Here is a 13,179-nt window from a genome sequence, read left to right on the forward strand (position 1 = left end):
TCTTGCAAACAGATGATTTCCATAATCACATATATCACACTCTTCACTGGCATCTCTATATTCCCAGAATTTGTTTCTATGTAGAGGTGAAAGTTCAATACATGCAAATTTTTGTGTTATTTCCTTCAAAAAATAATCCTGTGTAAATGCCTTTGTGAATAGGTTCTTGGTATGATCACAAGATAGACCTGAAGTTAATGAGATCATGTCATTATTTGACATTTTACAATTTGCTAGAAATGATACACATGCATAATTGAAGAAATAGCAGTAACCTGAGGAGAATCATAGCAAAAGCATACAACACAGAACTGCAGTAATTTTATTCCAAAGAAACAAATGCCAAAAATATAATATAATGTGTTAGGAGATATTTCATGAAATATATATATATATATATATATATATATATATATATATATATATCAATCATCAATAATTATTCCGTATAACAGATAACTTGAAACAAACTTGTTGCAACTATCATGCAGTAATAACAAAAGATATCTACTCAGTATGAAATTCAATTACCAATATAGATGCAAGTAATTATTCCAAAGACAGAATAATTAAAAAAGGAACTAGAATAACTTTATTGGAATAGAATACTACTGTAAAAGTAAATAATAGATTTAGTATCAATAAGACTATATATTAAAAATAAGGTAATAGAGCACTGAGCAGACCTTGGGTGGCAGCTCTGCCTCCAACATCCAAGAACCCAGAGAAAGCAGGGATCCCAGGTGCTCGAACTCAGGCAGTATCTTAGGTAAGCAGACAGCAGGGCCTGCCCTAAACAGGGAGTAACTGGGAACCAAAAGGACCCAGGAAGTCACTCCCAGCCTGGAACACTGGTTCCTTCCTGTCTGGGCCAGAGCACTGAGCAGACCTTGGGTGGCAGCTCTGCCCCCAACATCCAAGAACCCAGAGGAAGCAGGGATTCCAGGCGCTCAAACTCAGGCAGTATCTTAGGTAAGCAGACAGCAGGGCCCGCCCTAAACAGGGAGTAACTGGGAACCAAAAGGACCCAGGAAGTCACTCCAGGCCTGGAACACTGGTTCCTTCCGGTCTGGGCCAGAGCACTGAGCAGATCTTGGGTGGCAGCTCTGTCCCCAACCTCCAAGAACCCAGAGGAAGCAGGGATCCCAGGCGCTCTAATTTGGACAGTGTCTTAGAAACTAGTTCTCAGATCTGAGGCCTAGATCAGACCTCTGCCAGGTCTGCTGTTGTGTGGACCCCGGATTCCACCTGAGACATACTGGAAGTTCCACTCAATCCAGATCCACAGAGGAACAAATGAACTCAGAGCTTCAGACAACGTTTCCTGAGATATTCTAGAGGAGACACTGCACCCAGAACAGCAGACACCTAGCTGGACTACTACCTTGGAGGCACCATATCCTGAGGCATCCTAGAGGTACCACTATAATCAGTGCAGCTGGAAAAGATCACAGAGACATCTGGACCCCTAGGAGATCAGACACATGCTAGATAACTAGAAAGACAGGCTTCAGTCAGAGACAGCAAGTACAGGCAGCACTAGAGTTAACCAGATGGCAAAAGGCAAGAGCAAGAATGTAAGCAACAGAAACCAAAGTTACATGGCATCATCAGAACTCAGCTCCCCCATCAGAGCAAGCCCTGAACACCCCATCACACCAGAAAAGCAGGAATCAGAATTAAAATCACTTCTCATGATGATAATAGAGGGCTTTAAGAACGACATAAATAACATTCTCAAAGAACTTAAGGAAAGCACTGGTAGACAGATAGAAACCCTTAAAGAGGAAACACAAAAATCCCTTAAGGAATTGCAAGAAAATGCAACCAAACGGGAAAAGGAATTAAACAGAACCATGCAGGATCTAAAAATGGAAGTAGAAACAATAAAGAAATCACAAAGGGACAATACCCTGGAGATAGAAAACCTAAAAAAAAGATCAGAAGTCATAGACACAAGTATCACCAACAGAATACAAGAGATGGAAGAGAGAATCTCATGTGCAGAAGATACCATGGAAAACATTGACACAACTGTCAAAGAAAATGCAAAATACAAAAAGCTACTAACCCAAAATATACAAGAAATCCAAGACACAATGAGAAGGCCAAACCTAAGGATAATAGGTATAGATGAGGGGGAAGACTCCCAACTAAAAGGACCAGTAAATATCTTCAACAAAATTATAGAGGAAAACTTCCCTAACCTAAAGAAAGAGATGTCCATAAATATACAAGAAGCTTACAGAACTCCAAATAGTTTAGACCAGAAAAGAAATACTTCCCACCATATAATAGTCCAAACATCAAATGTACAAAACAAAGAAAAAATACTAAAAGCAGTAAGGGAAAAAGGCAAAGTAACATATAAAGGCAGACCTATAAGACTTACACCAGACTTCTCACCAGAGACCATAAAAGCCAGAAGATCCTGGACCGATATCATACAGACCCTAAGAGAACACAAATATCAGCCCAGTCTACTATACCCAGCAAAACTGTCAATCATTATTGATGGAGAAACCAAAATATTCCATGACAAATCCAAATTTACACAGTATCTCAACACAAATCCAGCACTTCAAAGAATAATTGGTGGAAAACTCCAACACAAGGAGGGAAACTACAACCTAGAAAAAGCAAGAAAGTAATCTTCCAAAAACCCCAAAAGAAGAGAGTTACACAAACATATCTCCACGGATGTTAGCCCAGAAGCTTGGATTATCGAAGACTCAACCCACAGGCCACATGAAGCTCATGAAGAAGGAAGACCAAGAAGGGATGCCTCAGTTCTACTTAGAATGAGAAATAAAAATGCTCAAGGGAGCAAATAGGGAAACAAAACATGGAACAGAAACTGAAGGAGGGGCCATCAGGAGACCTTTCCACCTATTCACCCCATGTACAGCCACCTAATCTAAATACTATTGTGGATGGCTGGAAGTGCATAATGTGAGGAACATGATATAGCTGTCTCCTTAGAGGTCTGCCAAAGACTAAAACACTCAGAGGACAATGTTCACAATTAACCACTGATATGATCAGGGGTTTCCCAATGGAGAACTTAGTGAGAGGACTGAAGGAGCAGAAAGGGTTATTGACCCCAGGTGGAAAGCAACAATACCAAACAACCAGAGCCCCCCAGGGTCTAAACCACCAGCCTAGGAACACATAGGGAGGGACCCAAGACTCCAGAGGTATATGTAGGGGAGGATGGCCCTGTCAGACATAGGTGGGAGAGGAGTTTCTTGGTCCCATAAAAAAAAATGAATGAAAAATGAATGAATGAACACACAGTGGGGGGGGATGTGAGGGCGGGGAGGGGATAGTGAGGGGGGTAGGTGTGGTCACTGCCTCATAGAAACATGAGGAGGGGGATGGGATAGGTTTCTGGGTGGTGGGAGGAAGTAGGCTAAGGGGATAAAATCTGAAACGTAAATACTACAACCAATTTTAAGAAGCGGTGAAAAAAAAAGTCTTCAGAACCAACATCTTTAAAAAAATGTCAGCGCCTTGGGGGTGGAAATTTTTTTTTTCTTGATACTAAAACTTGTTCTGAGAATTGTATATTGCAGAATACACAGCCTTGGTGTATCTACTCATCAAGCATACTGAGCAGACCTGCCCAAACTTCTGATGTCCTGGAATTCCATCTGGATTCAGTGAAGACACAGCATCAGAGGCTTATCAACTTACTCTCGCCCCCCCACCCCTCTTCTAAAATCTCAACGCCCTTAATCAGCTTGAAGAAGTTAAAGAAGAGTCAGCGCCCCTATTCACTGAGCTTGGGGACTAATGTGGTTAATAATGGTCTGTCTTTCTAGGGACAAGTAGTGGTTTTGTTGGAACAGGGGGGATTAGCAAGGACTTACTGCATAGCCATAACCTACTGGTAGAAATCTGTATACTTATTATCAAGATGAATTTATAAATTCTTAAATGGTACAGAATTTACTTTGATTTCAAATTTAAGGTTTTCATTGGTACAAGCCTCTTATTAATATAAAAATGAGATGAATATTGATACTCCCATGGGCATTGTGCCTGTATAACACATGTAGGAATACAAGGCCTAGACTCAGCCCTTTTTTAACTTTTTTAACTGATTTGGGACAGTTAACCTATGAGTTAAGGGACTATAGCAAACGCATGGTTTTGAGTTTATTGTTAGGGTGTTTTCCATATTTTATTTAGAAATAGCTGAGAGGAGTGAACAGACAACAGTCCAGGTTACCTTACATGGATAGTTGGTTTTCAAAACATCAGAAGTCCATAGAACTGACACTACAAATATTTCTATATTAATGTTCATTTTGATTAGAGACCTGTCTGCTCCTGACAGCTTCCTGTCGTGGATTCTAAAAAGAAACTGAGCATCCTTGGAGTTACTCCAGTTGTGTGGTGACAGCCACTAGACAAGAATTGCCTCTCTCCATCTACAGACAAATTACTGTCCAGAAAAGGACACACATGCAGAATAGTCGACTGATTATATCTGCCTAGACAGAGTAATCAGTCCTTAATAATCCTGCATCACCAAGGTCTGTCAGATGATTCTGGGCCAGAAGGCTGAAGATTTGATGCTCCAACGTTCGGTAGTATAGGGGCTTTTCAGGTGTTCAGAGGTCTCTATAAATTGGCTGAGTTTTAGAAGCTATGCTTTGTGCTTCCCACAATTATAGTTAACTCAGTCATTCTGGATTTTGGATTTCTGACTGGGTTGAAAACTTATAGCTATTTACCATAAGAGAAAAGATTTGAGTGGATGGTAGTCAGCTGACATTCATCCTAAAGCCAGGTTCAGAACTAAATGTTTTAGTTAGGATAGATGACAGAGGTGCTGGTTAGTCAACAAAATGATGGGCTATTAAAATAAAATGATGGATATTAGGACTATCTTGTACCTCACTGGTACAAATTGGCATAATTATGCTCTAATTGTATTTTGAGAGAAAAGTTTCATTTTAACAGGAAGGGTGATGTGTAGGAAGAGCTAAGGTAGGAGGAGTACTGAGAGCAAGAAAAGGAGTAAGAAGAGGAGGAGAAGAAGGATAGGAGAAGCTAGGTGATGAAAGAGAGAAAGAGGGGGGAGACAGGGAGGCAGATATTCATGTATCTCCACCAGTCAAAGATAGTTGTTATATATAGGTCGGTCAGTGGGTTACACCTCTGATTGAACAATTCCAAACTTATAACGCTTATGATTAACATTATTTTAAAAAAATGTATAAATGCAAAAAGGAAAAGGGGGCATGGGATAGGGGTTTTCTAAGGGGGGTAGGGGGAATGGGGAAAGGGGATGGCATCTGAAGTGTAAATAAAATATCTAATAAAAATAAATAAATAAATAAAATATAAAAAAATAAGGTAATAAATACAATAAAATTTTTAATGTTTCAGGTAAAAAGCATGGCACATGCATGAGAAAAAGGATTTTAAAATGTGCACAAACCCTGTGGAACAAAATACAACATACAGAAAAAGCAAGTCATGCCTTGGGTGAGCGGTGAATACAGAGCAAATATATAGAAGAAATTGATAGATTAAAGAAAAGGTAGCAAACAAGAAATTTATGACACAAAACATCCTGGAAATCAAGGATACTATGATAAGACCTAAGGTAAAAATTATAAAAGTAGAAAACTGTGAAGAGCCCTTCCACCCCTCTCCAGATCCATCCCGGTAGAGGGAGCAGACACCCAGTGGGGTCTGCACCCTTGGGGACATTGTATCCTGAGCCATCCCTGGAAGTCCAGTGCCCTCAGGGAGACAGGTAAGGCCAGTGGCACACCGCTCTATGCACCAGACCCACAGCTTGGAGTAGGAAGCTCGCAGCACCCCCCCACAGGTACCCAACCCCCCTCCACGAAACTCCACTCCCCTTCCCCCCTCTCCAGATCCATCCCGGTAGTGGGAACAGACACCCAGAGGGTCTACACCCTTGTGGAACCTGTATCCTGAGACATCCCTGAGAGACCAGTATCCTCAGGGAGGCAGGTAGGGCCAGCTGTGCACCACCCTACGCACCAGAGCCACAGCTGGAAGTAGAAACCTCTAAGGACCCCCCCCCCCCAGGTACCAAAACCCTGTCCTTGTGGAATTTCACTCCCCTTCTGCCCCTCTTCGGATCCCAGTGGCAAGAGCGGGCATCCAGTGGGTCTGCACCCCTGTGAAAACTGCATCCTGAGTCAGCCCAGAGTGGCCAGTGTCCTCAGAGAGGCAGACACCCAGTGGGTCTGCACCCTGATGGAAACCATATCCTGAGACATCCTAGAGAGGCCACCAACCTCAGAGCAGGGGGCACCATACCCAGAGTCATCCTAGAGAAGCCACAGAACCCAGAGCAGCAGTCACCTTATCCTGAGACATTCTAGAGGAACCACTGAACTCAGAGCAGCAAACACCTAATTGGTCTGCTCTCAAGAAGACACCTTACCCTGAGATTTCCTAGAGGAGACACTGCACTCAGAGCATCTGGAGCTTGGGATCATAGGATCACAGAGACATCTGGACCCTGAGGAGTTCTGATACAAGCCAGATAACTGGAAAGACAGTCCCCAGTCAGAACCAATGAGAGAGGGTAGCACTAGAGCTAACCAAATGGCAAAAGTCAAGTGTAACAATGTAAACAACAGAAACCAAAGTTACTTGGCAACATCAGAACCCAGTTCTCCCAACATAGCAAGTCCTGAACACCAAATCACACCAGAAAAGCAGGACTCAGAATTAAAATCACTTCTTATGATAATGATGGAGGACTTTAAAAAGGACATAAACAACACTCTCAAAGAATTTGAGGAGAACACAGGTAAACAGGTAGAAGCCCTTAAAGAAATGCAAGAAAACATAACCAAACAGGTGAAGGAATTACACAAAACCATCCAGGACTTAAAAATTGAAGTAGAAACAATAAAGAAATCTCAAAGGGAGACTACCCTGGAGATAGAAAACCTAGGCAAAAGATCAGGAGTCATAGATGCAACCATCACCAACAGAATACAAGACATAAAAGAGAGAATCTCATGCGCAGAAGATACCATGGAAAACATAGACACAACGGTCAAAGAAAATGTGAAATGTAAAATGCTCCTAACACAAAACATCCAGGAAATCCAGGACACAATGAGAAGACCAAACCTAAGGATAATAGGTATAGATGAAGGTGAAGATTCCCAACTTTAAGGGCCAGTAAATATCTTCAACAAAATTATAGAGGAAAACTTCCCTAACCTAAAGAAAGAGATGTCCATAAATATACAAGAAGCCTACAGAACCCCAAATAGACTAGACCAAAAAAGAAATACTTCCCGTCACATAATAATCAAAACATTAAATGTACAAAACAAAGACAAGATACTAAAAGCAGTAAGGGAAAAGGGCAAAGTAACATATAAAGGCAGACCTATAAGAATTGCACCAGATTTCTCACCAGAGAATATAAAAGCCAGAAGATCCTAGACTGGTATCATACAGGCCCTAAGAGAACACAAATGCCAGCCCAGACTACTATGCCCAGCAAAACTCTCAATCAATATTGATGGAGAAACCAAAATATTTCATGACAAATCCAAATTTACACAATATCTTGCCACAAATCCAGCACTTCAAAGGATAATTGGTGTAAAACTCCAACACAAGGTGGGAAACTACAACCTAGAAAAAGCAAGAAAGTAATCTTCTAACAACCCTAAAAGAAGGTAGCTATACAAACATAACTCCACTGCCAATAACAAAAATAACAGGAAACAACATTCATTTTTCCTTAATATCTCTTAATATCAATGGACTCAATTCCCCAATAAAAAGACATAGACTATCAGACTGGATACATAAACAGGACCCAACATTTTGCTGCATACAGGAAACGCACCTTTGTGAAAAAGACAGATACTACCTCAGAGTAAAAAGTTGGAAAACAATCTTCCAAGCAAATGGTCCAAAGAAAGAAGCGGGAGTAGCGATTCTAACATCAAATAAAATCGTTTTTCAACCTAAAGTAATCAAAAAAGATAAAGAAGGACACTTCATAATCATCAAAGGAAAAATGTACCAAGAGGAACTTGCAATTCTGAACATCTATGCTCCAAATGCAAGAGCACCCACATACATAAAAGAAACTTTACTAAAACTTAACCCATACATTGCACCTCACACAATAGTAGTGGGAGATTTCAACACCCCACTCTCAGCTATGGACAGATCATGGAAACAGAAACTAAACTTAGACACAATGAAACTAACAGAAGTTATGAACCAATTGGACTTAACTGACATCTATAGAACATTTCATCCTAAAACAAAAGAATATACCTTCTTCTCAGCACCTCATGGTACCTTCTCCAAAATAGACCATATAAGTGGTCACAAAACAGGCCTCAACATACCAAAAGATTGAAATAATCCCTTGTACACTATCAGAACACCATGGGCTGAGTCTCATCTTTGACTTGGACAAAAACAACGGGAAGCCCACATACACGTGGAACTGAACAATGCTCTACTCAATGATAACTTGGTCAAGGAAGAAATAAAGAAAGAAATTAAAGACTTATTAGAGTTAAATGAAAATGAGGACACATCATATCCAAACTTGTGGGACTCCATGAAAGCAGTACTAACAGGAAAACTCATAGCTCTAACTGCCCACAAAAATAAAATGGAAAGAAAATACATTAATAAATTGACAGTACACCTGAAAGCCTTAGAACAAAAAGAAGCTAATATACCCAAGAGGAGTAGATGGCAGGAAATAATCAAACTCAGGGCTGAAATCAACCAAGTTGAAACAAAAAGAACTATACAAAATATCAACAAAACCAGGAGATGGTTCTTTGAGAAAATCAACCAGATAGACAAACCCTTAGCCAGACTAACCAAAGGGCACAGAGACAGTACTCAAATTAATAAAATCAGAACTGAAAAGGGAGACATAACAACAGAAACAGAGGAAATTAAAAGAATCTTCAGATCCTACTACAAAGGCCTATACTCAACAAAATTGGAAAATCTGGAGGAAATGGACAATTTTCTAGATAGATACCAGGTACCAAAGTTAAATGAGGAGCGGATACACCATCTAAACAGTAGCGTAACCCCTAAAGAATTAGAAACTGTCATTAAAAATCTCCCCACCAAAAAAAGTCTGGGGCCAGATGGTTTCAGTACAGAATTCTATCAGACCTTCCAGGAAGACCTAATATCAATTCTCTTCAAACTATTCCACAGAATAGAAACAGAAGGAACAATACCCAATTTGTTCTATGAAGCTACAATTACACTCATACCTAAGCTTCACAAAGCCCCAACAAAGAAAGAGAACTATAGACCAATCTCTCTTATGAATATTGATACAAAAATACTCAATAAAATTCTTGCAAACCGAATCTAAGAACATATCAAAGCAATCATCCATCATGATCAAGTAGGCTTTATCCCAGGAATGCAGGGATGGTTCAATATTTGGAAATCCATCAATGTAATCCACTACATAAATAAACTCAAAGAAAAAAAAACACATGATCATCTCACTAGACCCTGAGAAAGCATTTGACAAAATTCAACATCCCTTCATGTTAAAAGTCTTGGAAAGATTAGGAATTCAAGGTCCATAGCTAAACATAGTAAAAGCAATATACAGCAAGCTAGTAGCCAACATCAAACTAAATGGAGAGAAACTTGAAGCAATCCCACTAAGATCAGGGACTAGACAAAGCTGCCCACTCTCACCCTACCTATTCAATATAGCACTGGAAGTCCTAGCTAGAGCGATTAGACAACAAAAGAAAGTCAAAGGGATATAAATAGGAAAGGAAGAAGTCAAAATTTCACTATTTGCAGATGATATGATAGTATACTTAAGTGACCATAAAACTTTGGCCAGAGAACTCCTAAACCTGATAAACCACTTCAGTAAAGTGGCTGGATATAAAATCAACTCAAACAAATTAATGAAACTAGAAATTATCATCCTGAGTGAGTTAACCCAATCACAAAAGAACACACATGGTATATACTCACTGTTAATCGAATGTTAGCCCAAAAGCTTGGAATAGTGAAGACTCAATCCGCAGACCACATGAAGCTCATGAAGAAGGAAGACCAAGAGGGGATGCCTCAGTTCTACTTAGAACGAGAAACAAAAATGCTCAAGGGAGCAAATAGGGAAACAAAACATGGGACAGAAACTGAAGGAGGGGCCATCAGGAGACCATTCCACCTGGGTATTCATCCCATGTACAGTCACCTAAGCTAGACACTGATGTGGATGGCTGGAAGTGCATGCTGTCAGGAACATGATATAGCTGTCTCCTTGGAGGTCTGCCAAAGACTAACACATTCAGAGAACAATGCTCACAGTTAACCACTAATATGATCAGGGGGTTCCCAATGGAGAACTTAGAGAGAAGACTGAAGGAGCAGAAAGAGTTTGTGATTCCAGGAGGAAAGCAACAATACAAAACAACCAGAGCCCCCCTGGGTCTAAACCACCAGCCTGGGAGCACATAGGGAGGGACCCGTGACTCCAGCAGTGTATGTAGGAGAGGATGGCCTTGTCGGGCATAGGTGGGAGAGGAGTTTCTTGGTCCCATAAAAATCGAACACAGAGTGCGGGGGGGATATTAGGGTGGGTGGGGTAGGTGTGGGCACTGCCTCATAGAAGCATGAGGAGGGGGGATGGGATAGGAGGTTTTTGGGTGGTGGGATGAAGTGGGGTAAGGGGATAAAACTGAAAGGTAAATATAGTACCCAATTTAAAAAATAAAATAAAAGAGATATTAAAAAGGGAAAAAATAAAGAAAAAAAGAAAAAATAGGAGATTTAATAACACAAAGGGAAGGATTTAGAAATTTAGGAGGCAGTTTATGTTAATGGAAACAGCATCATAGAAACTGGAAAATCACACCCTCAAAGAAGCACAAGGAAGCAGGGATGGGATAAGGGGTTCCTGGGTGGTGGGGGGAATGGGATAAGGGGATAAAATTTGAAATGTAAATATTACAACCAATTTTGAAAAGGGAAAAAAAAAAGAAAAGAAAAGTTGTTAGAACCAACATCTTTTTTAAAAATGTCAGCCCTCTAGGAAAAAAAAATTTTTTTCTTGATACTAAAACTTGTTCTGAGAATTGTATATTGCAGAATACACAGCCTTGGTGTATCTTCTCATCAAGCATGCTGAGCAGACTTGCCCAAACCTTTGATGTCCTGGAATTCCATCTGGATTCAGTGAAGACACAGTGTCAGAGGCTTATCAATTTACTCCCCACCCCCACCCCTCTTCTAATATCTCAACACCTGTAATCAGCTTGAAGAAGTTAAATGTTGGGGACCACACTAGTCCCACGTTCGGATGCCAAAAAATGTTGAGGCCCAAGCTGCCCCACTTTGGGCAGCCAAAAATGTTGCAGCCCTCTCCACTCCATGCTTGGCGGCCACTGTATCCGGGCCCAAGCTGCCACTCCAGTCCAAAGGTCGGGGTTCAGCAAGAGAGAGAGTGAGGACAGACTCGAAGAATGGAGATCAGACAGTGTTTCAATCCTGTTTATTCTTCAGTCTCTCTTCCTAGTCCAAGTCCCAAGTCTTGAGTTCCTAGTTCCTAATTCCTAGTGGTACTCCTTGTTGTTCTCTTCCGAGTGTCTAATGTCTATTCCTACTCCTAGTGTCTGAACCTCTGTTACTCCAAATAGTTCTCTCTATGTTGTACTCTCTAAAGTGTCTGATTCACTCATCTCTTCTGTCTGCCTCTCGCCTTTATATGTCTCACTTCTAAGCTATGCCTCTAAGTCACACCTTTAATCATGCCCTTAGGTCTTGTATCTAAATCTCTAAGTCACAATCTTAAATTACACACCTTTAATCTCACACACCTTTAATCTCACACACCCAAGGTATCTAAATCAAGATTATCAGAGTGTGCTCAGCTGTTGTAGGCTATTGTAATATGAGTCTCACTTCAGGGTATATGGCTCAAGATGGCTGCAAAGCTGATAGCCTCTTTCTGCTAAAAGTCGGCTCCCAACAGTTAAAGAAGAGTCAGCGCCCCTATTCCCTGGGCTTGAGGACTAAGGTGGTTAATATTGGTCTGTCTTTATATGGAAAAGTAATGGTTTTGTTGGAACACGGAGGACTAGCTAGGACTTAATACATAGCCGTAACCTATTGGTAGAAATCTGTACACTTAATATCAAGATGAAGCTATAATTTCTTAAATGGTACAAAATTTACTTTGATTTCAAATTTATGGTTTTCATTGGTACAAGCTTCTTATTGATATAAAAGTGAGATGAATGTTGTTACTCTCATGGGCATTGTGCCTGTATAACACATTTAAAAATACAAGGCTTAAACACAGTCCTTCTTTAACTTTTTAACTGATTTGGGACAGTTAGCCTATGAGTTAAGAGACTATAGCATATTCATGGCTTTGAGTTTAATGTTAGGGTGTTTTCCATATTTTGTTTAGAAATAGCTGAGACAAGTTAACAGACAACAATCCAGATTACCTTACATGGATAGTTGGTTTTCAAAACATCAGAAGTCCATAGAATTGATGCTACAAATATTTCTATATTAATGTTCATTTTGATTAGACACCTGTCTGCTCCTGAGAGCTTCCTGTCTTGGATTCTAAGAAGAAATTGAGCATCCTTGGAGTTAAGCCAGTTGTGCGGTGACAGCCACTAGGCAAGAATTGCTTCTTTCCATCTACAGACAAATTACTGTCCAGAAAAGGACACACTTGCAGAATAGTCAACTGATTATATCTGCCTAGACAGAGTAATCAGCCCTTAATAAATCTGCATCACTAAGGTCTGTCAGATGATTCTGGGCCAGAAGGCTGAAGATTTGATGCTCCAACGTTCGGTAGTATAGGGGCTTTCCAGGTGTTCAGCAGTCTCTATAAATTGGCTAAGTTTTAGAAGCTATGCTTAGTGCTTCCCATAATTTCAGTTAACTCAGTAATTCTGGATTTCTGATGGGGTGAACACCTATAGTCTCATAGCCAATCCTGGCTATTTACTTTGAGAGAAAAAATCTGAGTGGATGGTTTTCAGCTGACATTCATTATAAAGCCAAGAAAAAAGCCAGGTTCAGAACTAAGTGTGTTAGTTAGGAGAGATAAGAGAGGTTCTGGTTAGTCAACAAAATGATGGACTGGGTATTAGGACTATCTTGTACCTC

General features: G+C 40.4%; 1 protein-coding gene across 1 annotated transcript in view; it reads right to left on the bottom strand.

Annotated features, from left to right (window-relative positions):
* The window catches only part of LOC117716427 (uncharacterized), an 83,788-nt gene that overhangs the window by 20,961 nt on the left and 49,648 nt on the right, over window positions 1-13,179 (bottom strand). The gene's annotated exons all lie outside the window — the stretch shown is intronic.

This window comes from Arvicanthis niloticus, chromosome 10, assembly GCF_011762505.2.
Source record: "Arvicanthis niloticus isolate mArvNil1 chromosome 10, mArvNil1.pat.X, whole genome shotgun sequence".
Taxonomy (NCBI): domain Eukaryota; kingdom Metazoa; phylum Chordata; class Mammalia; order Rodentia; family Muridae; genus Arvicanthis; species Arvicanthis niloticus.